Source organism: Notamacropus eugenii, chromosome 5 (assembly GCF_028372415.1).
Source record: "Notamacropus eugenii isolate mMacEug1 chromosome 5, mMacEug1.pri_v2, whole genome shotgun sequence".
NCBI classification, from domain to species: Eukaryota; Metazoa; Chordata; class Mammalia; order Diprotodontia; family Macropodidae; genus Notamacropus; species Notamacropus eugenii.
The window spans coordinates 341,783,478-341,791,992 of NC_092876.1; the positions used below are offsets into that span (position 1 = coordinate 341,783,478).

The 8,515-nt window shown below is 39.0% G+C and overlaps 1 pseudogene; it reads right to left on the bottom strand.

Moving 5' to 3' along the window:
• LOC140507935 (protein mono-ADP-ribosyltransferase PARP14-like) overlaps positions 1-7,639 on the bottom strand; it is a 55,470-nt pseudogene extending 47,831 nt beyond the window's left edge.
• Positions 7,640-8,515: the final 876 nt, after the last annotated feature.

The following is an 8,515-nucleotide window of genomic DNA, read 5'->3' on the forward strand; positions in this document are numbered from 1 at the left end:
AAATAGCAAAAAAAAAAAAAAAGTTTATCATCCACACCTTTATAGGCTAATAATGTTCTACAGTATTTCTTAGTTTTATATTTGCTTCCTGTCTGTTGTTGCTTCTTCTGTACTCTGACCCTGTGTTGCTCAGAATCTTAATGTAGAGGTAATTGAAGGTTTGACTGTTTTCTCTTCTACTTCATTATTATTTACAGCTGGAGCTTCACTGAATTTGAACCCCAAATAATGGCCTATATGAGTGAAAAGAGGTAGTCAATCTGGGAAAACCTAGGGTCCAGCCCACTCTGTCAGGGTTTGGGGAATACAATGGATGTGAGAACCCAGATGATCCAGACATAATCTTTGTTCCTTTTTCCCTGTCCCCTCACCCCTCAGACAAACAGCTCAGGTCCCTCTTAATTTGCAGTTCTCTTTTTCCACTGGGATGGTTCAGCCACCTTCTTCCAAGAAAGAGTTTGTGGGTTGAAGAGTGGTATTGTTGGGAGATTTCTAGCTTTCTAACAACATGGAGGTGAAACCACGTAACTTTGATACATGTGTATTGACCTGATACAAAGATGATGGATCCCTCTCTGGTGATAATCCTGAGATCCTGAATAAAGGTGAGAGGGAGAGCCCTCATCCAACCCCAGTGAAATAAAGAAGCATCTTCATAAGCTGTTCTGGGATCCTGGGGCAGGAGGAAAGAAAGCCCATCCTGGATCTGGCAAGCAGCACCTTCTCCAGGCTTCCCTCCCTGGCCCCTCCTGGACCAACACATCTCTCGGACCAGGACCCCCTGATCACTGCCATTTAGGCTGATGAGAGAGCGCTTGGAAAATGGGGTCAGCTCTGCTTTCAAGGTCTTGTTTAGGGTAAAGGAATTCATATATAAAGCTGTGAAAATTCCAGAAAACTTGTAGTTGTAAAAAGCACCAACTCGTGTCTCCTCCTTTAAAAAACAAAAGACAGCAAGTGTGTATTGGTAGACTCTCATTCAGAATTCAGACAGAGCTTTACAAGACCACCCAGGAGCACCTTTCAGCCCCAGAGCTTTAAGTCTTGTAGGGTCACAAATTTAGACGTAGAAGAGACCTTAGGGATTAGCGAGTTCAACACTCTCTTTTTAAAAAGAAGGAAAATGAAACTCAGAGAAGTTATGATTCACGGAATGTCCCACTGAGAAGGGAATAAGCATTTCTATAGTGCTTACTGTGTGCCAGGCACTGTGCTAAGTGCTTAACAAATATCCCATTGGATCCTGAAAACCCTTTTGAGGGAGGTGCTGTTATTCTCCCATTTTGTGGTTGAGGAAACTGAAGGAAAGAAAGGTTAAGTGTCTTGCTTAGGGCGACACAGCTCTTGTCTGAGGTTGGATGGGAATTCAGGTCTTCCTGACCCCAGACCCATTGCTCTCCCCACTGAGCCACCTAGCTGCCTCTGGGATTGAGGAGCTGAGCCATGATTTTCAGTCAGGTTATTGGATTTCAGAGTGAGCACTGTCCCCCTTTTCCACTTTTGTTCTTGTCACTCACTCCCTATCTTGGGCCTTTGAGCAAGTTTTGGTAGGCTTAATAGTGATAAGGTCTAGGAACAAATGAGGGTCTTCTTCTGATAGCATTTACTCTTGTTTGTTGGAGATTTATTCAAGGGTAGAACTATATCCATGGATTTTCAGTTACACACACACACACACACACACACACACACACACGTGTGTGTGTAAGTATACACCTATATCTTTATCTGTATCTGTGTCTTTCTTTCTGTCTATCTATCTATCTATCTATCTATCTATCTATCTATCATCTATCTGTCTGTCTATCTATCTATCTATCTATCTATCTATCTATCTATCTATCTATCTATCATCTATCTATCAACATAAAGCAAAAAGAAGCCCAGAGAAAATTCTTTCTTTTCTTGTGAAAATGTTGTTTCTTTTATGCCCAAAGGGCTATAAAAATGTGTATACCCTTGAACCCAGGAATACATCTTCTAGAGCTGTATCCCAAAGAGATCATAAAAATGGGAAAAGTACCCACATGTACAAAAATATTTATTGGAACTCTTTTTGTGGTGACCAAGAACTGGAAACTGAGGGGATACTCATCAATTGGGGCACAACTGAATAAGTTGTGGCATATACATGTAATGGAATACTATTGTGCTATAAGAAGTGATAAGCAGGTGGATTTCAGAAAAACTTGGATAGATATACATGAACTGATGCTGAGTGAAGTGAACTGAACCCAGGGAACATTGCACACAGTAACAACCATAGTGTCTGATAGACTTAATCCTTCTCAGCAATGCAAAGACCTAAAACAATCCCAAAGGACTCATGACAGAAAATGCCATTCACATCCAAAGAAAGAGCTACGGAATCAGAATGCAGAGTGAAGCAGACTATTTTCTTTTTTGTTTTGTTTTGTTTTTCTTTCTCCTGGTTTCTCCCATTCTTTATAATTCTTCTATGCAACATGACTAATGTTTAACAGAAATGTGTTTAGTAGAAATGTATGTGTAGAGCCTATATCAGATTGCATACCATCTTGGGGAGGGAGAGGGAGGAAATTTAAAATCTACAGAAGCGATTGTTGAAAACTAAAAATAAATAAATTAGCTAATAAAAAAGGATACATTTAAAGAAAAAAGAAAATGCCAGTTCCTCCAGGAAACTGGACTACATCTGGCTCTGAGAGATAGCAGAGTGGGGCAGAGAGTTGGGCTTGAGTCAGAAAGATTCTTCTTCCTGAGTTCAAATCTGGACCCAGACACTTCCTAGCTGTGTGACCCTGGTCAAGTTACTTAACCTGTTTACCTCAGTTTCCTGCTTGCCTCAGTTTTATCATCTGTAAAATGAGCTAGAAAAAGAAATGACAAACCACTTGCAGTACCTTTGTCAAAAAAACCTTACATGGAGTGTTGAGGAGTTTGACAGACTTAACAACTGACAAATTTTCTCTAGAATTAAGTTGTGTTGTACTACTTGTCTTCAGTGTATAGGAATGAAGATTGCATACTATAAGCACTTTCACATAGAATTCTATGTATTCCATTGTATAAAAATCTTTGGGGTGGGGAGAGGAGAATAAAAGTGATATACCAATCAATATATGGTAATAACTTAGAAGTGCTTCAAAGGTTTTTATTTTCTTTCCATCTGGTCCCATGAATTCATTAATGGGGAAAATTATTCTTCTTATGTAAATAAATGGAAGTAATTTAGATAGGTCCCTGGAGCACTGAGGCTCTTTGATCTTAGCATATACCTAGCAAGACATGACTTGAACTTGACTTTGTTTTGAGTGAGGGAGGGCTGTACAGGTCACCAGCTTCATTTCTCCTCCAGAGTCATCTAAATTCAGTGACCAGATATTCATCAGGATAACTGGAGATGACCCCAGATGAGGCAACTGGGGTTAAGTGACTTGGCCAAGGTCACACAGCTAGTGAGCGTCAAGTGTCTGAGGTGAGATTTGAACTCAGGTCCTCCTGACTTCTGTACTGATGCTCTATCCACTGCACCACTTAGCTGCCCCAACAGTGATGAAGTAATTTGTTTAGGGTGACCCAATTAACAGCACATACGGAATGAATAATTAATCTTAAGCATTTTATTCACAATTCTTTTTTAAAAATTATAATTCAGTATTTCTAATATTTTCTTCAAATTCAGTTAGTCAGAGAGAAGGGCTTCTTAAATAAAAAAAAAAGGTCTTGGGGAAAAGTTTTCTAAAAGTTTCCAGTTTTAAATTTGAGCTTTGACATTATGTAATCATATCAAAGGTATTACTCATACAGTAATGTATACTCCTCACAAACACATATACATTCCTTAACAAAAAAGAAAGAAAAACTGTGTATTAACAGGCAGTAGGATACACACATACATATATTTATGTGTCCTGTTTTATGTGTATGCAAATATAAATTTATCAAACGGATAATGAGATCTGTGTTGGACATATTGAATTTCAGATGTCTTTGGGACATTTAGGTCAACATGTACAAAAGAAAGTTGGTGCTGTGGAATTGTTGCCCCAGAGAGACCTTAAGCTTGTAGATAGAAAATCTGGGAATCATCTGCATATGGATGATGATTGGATCCAGGGGAACTAAGGATATTATCCAGTGAAATAATATAGAGAAGAGAGTAGAGAATTCCAGATAGCACTTTGAGGGACACATATCTACTGGGCATGACAAGAACGAAGGTCCAATCAGGGAGACTGAGAAGAGGTCTGGAAGTCAGGAGAAAAATTAAGAGATGGCAGTGTGATAAAAACTTTGGAGAGGAGAAACTATCTAGTACAAAAATGTGTTCGACAGTGTCAAATATTGCAGAAGTCAAGAAAATGGAGGACTTTTCAAATGTCTTTAGGTTTGTTAAGGAAGAGCTCATTGGTAACTTTGCAGAAAGCAATTTCAGTTAAATGATGAAGCAAGGAGTCATATTTTCATTGCAATAGAGTAGCAAGAGAATAAGGAGAATCTATGTAGTATCTACAGCCTTCTGAAGGAACTGAACAGAGAAGGGAAGAAGAGACAGCTTGTAGGGGGTAGTACAACCTAATGAGGGTTTTTTGAGTTTGAAGTGGAGGGAATATGAGCATGTTTGTAGACAGCAGGGAATGAGTTAATGGATAGGGAAATGGAAAGTTAGATAGATATCATGGTGGTGTCATCACCTGGAGAAGATGGAAGTGGATGGGATCAAGGATGCATGAAGATAGTGTGGCCTTGACCAGGAGAAGGGCTATCTCATCAGAGACTGAAGTGAAGGAGAAGGTAGTAAGGAAGAATAATGTCAGAGAGGTGTCAGATGTGGGAAAAGGGAGAAGCTTCAGCTAAGAGAATAGGAGGGGATGCTGTGGGAAATGTGAGGGAAACAAGAAAAGTTTGGAACATCATATTTCTCATATTTCTCGCTCTCCCCACCAACCTTCCCCCTTACCTCTCTTCCCCTCTGATGCCCACAGTGCCCTTCTTGAGAGCAAAAACTGCCACATTTTTGGTTTTGTATCCCTGGTAGCTGGCACACTGCCTAGCCATAGTAGCTCCTGACATATGTTGGTTGAATTGCATTATTCTGAGGATGGTTGAGTGTCCAACCTTCTGAAGCAGCAAGCCTGACATATTTGCTTAGTAACTTGAATGTGTAACCTCCAAATCCCTTCTTGACTGGTCCTCTAGGCCCTCTCTTCCCACCAGGCATCAATTGGTAGCATGTAAAATTGACCTTTTAGAAAGACATCCAAAAAATTAACAGAAGAAAAGAGGAGAAAAGAGTGGGGGAAAGAGAGCCAGTCATTTTTCATCTTTGTACCTCTAGCACCTAGCACAGTGCCTTATTCATATTGGGCACTTAATGAACAGTTGTTTATTAAAAGAAAATCTTTTTTTTTCTCAGCCTTGCCCTCAATAATGAAGCCAACTCATGTAGAGGAAACAGACTTCCCACAAGTTGGAGGAAGGTTACACAGTCAGAAGGTAGCAAAGCCAGGATTTGAAGTCAGGTCCTCTGACTCCAAATCTAGTCTGCTTTTCACTATGTACTATAAGAGATGAATTGAACTTACGTTTCCTCAGAAAATATGTAATATCTCTAATACTATGATAATCATTTAATATCATTTTTATCTTTAATAAGGGCCAGGAAACTAATCAACCAGAAGAAGGGCCTGAATCTAACAGTTTCTTTGCTCTCTGAGTAAATTCAGAGTAAATTCTTTCTTTGTCAACAAGGCCAGATGGGGCTGACTTGAGAGCATTATTTATGAGACCCTTAATCTGAGACACTATCTTGAATAATGGGACTTTTTCTTCATATTTTGTGTACACATACTATGTCATGGCATGTTAATGGTAAAGAAAATACAGATATCCTGGGTCACAATTTCAATTGACACTTTGTCAACTCTCTTATCTTACTGCATTTACCACTCACTCAGTTAAGATATTACCTAGCTTGTTTGCCTCTTTAACCAAACTTTCAGGTCTGTGCTAGAAATATGGTGCATCACTTAACGAAATTCCTTTGAAAGAATTTGTGACTTGTCAAAATATAAAGGGAGTTAGAATGGGGGGGAGGCTGAAATGTAATCAGAGGTAACGACCCACATGGATGGGTTTTAGGTGTCTTCTGATAGACTGGGCACCCTACTACTACCAGCCAATGGAAGCAGGGGAGGGAAATATGAATTGGGGTGAGGTATAAATATTTTATATTTGCCTGAAATAAGTGTGCCTATGTTTAGTTTAACCATTCTTGCAAGAATGAAATGAAATGCCTTTCTAGGCTCATCAGTTAATGTCCCATTCTTTTGTGAGCACATTTCTTATAGCACCATGTGTGACACCTAACACCAAATAGTTCTTGATTTCCTTTTCTCCTTCCCCTCCATTTTTCAAGTAGAAAATTTTAGCAATATATTTTATATTTATGTAGTCTGTCTACCCTTTCCTCCAGATTTTTTGTGTTTTTATGTTGTTAACCAGAAAACAATTCAGAATTATAATGAATATATTTGAAAATCCGGCCCAATCCAATTTGCAAAGCAGATTTTATCATATCAATGCTTCACTGTTTCTTTTTCCTCTTCTCCCCCACGCCCTGGTGGTCATTTTTATAAAGTTAATGATCAAAGTCACCCTGTTAATGTTGTTTTCTTTTAATATTCTAGCATAGAATCCACTTAGTGTATATAATTACTTGTCCAAGATTTCAAAAATTATTTTATTGGTTTCTTCTGTTTTTTTCAATTAAGACAACAATATAGATACGACTATAGGATATGTGGAATCTATGAGATCTGCCCAAACTGAGAGAAGCATTCATAGCTGCTTCTTCTTGTGAAACTGGTGCTGTAAAGGACCTCTTGTGGTTAGTGACAATTGTTACCAAGGTACTGATAGATACAAATGGTGCTACAAGGGCTACTTTCCCAGGCCTTCTGAAAGGATTTGAGGCTCATTTTATAGCCCATCCTGTAATTTGTGGGTATCCTAATGTCCATTCCCCCTTATCTTGAAATATCAGGCATCTTTTGTCCTCCTTATCCTGTGTTCCCTATCCTGTCATTCATCTTCCTCATTCTGTGTCATGACAACTTTTCCTTATCTTGCAAGCAATCAGCTTTTTCACCTTGTTTTTACTTATCTCCAACCCTCATTAGAAACCCAAAAAATTATATCATCATCCTACAGGCTGTATAGCTTTCTGTCTATTTAAATCTGATTCTTTTCCTATATCAGTGCCTTTGTTTAGCTCCTTGCTCAATCTCAGGCCCGTATGCTTTTTCATCCACAAATTTTCCAAGGGCTTCAGAGAAGGTCTGTGTGAATTCTTTCACACCTGAACCAGCTCTAACAATTCTAAACCTTGTCAGTACTATCAGTACAGTCATACCTAGAAGAAATAGCTGGTGTGTAAATTTTTTTTCTTATTAATCAATATCTTGGAAACTCAGATTGTCACTCAGCCCCATTCTTCCAAAGCTGAGTTTTTTCTTCAGAAGGACATTACTGATAATGAGTTTGTTTTGAGCCTGGTAATCCTGGTCAAACCCCAACCCAAGCTCAGAAGTAATTTAATCAAGGATACCTGAAGCTCCCTTGTGTTGCACTCAGGCTTAGGTGGAGACGGATTCATTTGTCTAGATAGCCCCAAACAGAGGAACTTCAGAAATCAGAACAATGAAATAAAAGGACAGAGTAAACATCTGCATATAAGATCTCAACAATTTATTATCCTCATGGTGATAAGATTTAAAAATTTAGGGAAAAAAACATATTGTAATTCATCCATATAGAGGATGTTGATTAGTGATGATTGCTTCCTTTCTATTCATTTTGAGAACTGGATAACTAAATGTAAACAGTAGCCTTTGATCTTGGTCATGAATGAAAATACTTACATTTAAAGATTCTGGAAAATATTTGTCAAATTAATTTTTTTTCAGTTGACAAAAATTGACATTTTCTCCTCATACCTACTCCTCCAAATCCATGGTGGGGGGGGGGGGAAGAGGCCCCTTGTAACAAATATGCATAATCAACCCCCCTAAAAAGATCAGGCATTCATCGTGTCTCATTTTGCACTCTGAGTCCACCACTACTCTGATTAGAGGTTCTTAAATGTTTTTATGTCTTTGTCAGAGTTCTCCATCTTTCCAAGCTGTTTGTTTTTACAATGTTGTTATTGTCCAAAGTGCTCACTACATTCGTCTTTAGTTCATACAAGTCTTCTCAATGCTGGGAGATTTAGAAGATGGCCCCTTGTTGGGGATGGAAGCTCAATTCCATGTGGACAGTCTCGGGCGGGTAAAGGTGGGAACTTCTAAATCTTAGAGTTCTCATGAGGCCCCCCATGAAACACCAGGGAATCGAGGAGTGAGACTGAGCTATCTCGTGTATTTCCGCCTCTTCCCGTGAGAAACGTGATGGGAGGAGCATCCCCACCCTCGAGACTGTCCCGGATCTGGGCACACCTATTGTTATCTAACAGGCACGGTATTCAGGTGCAAAC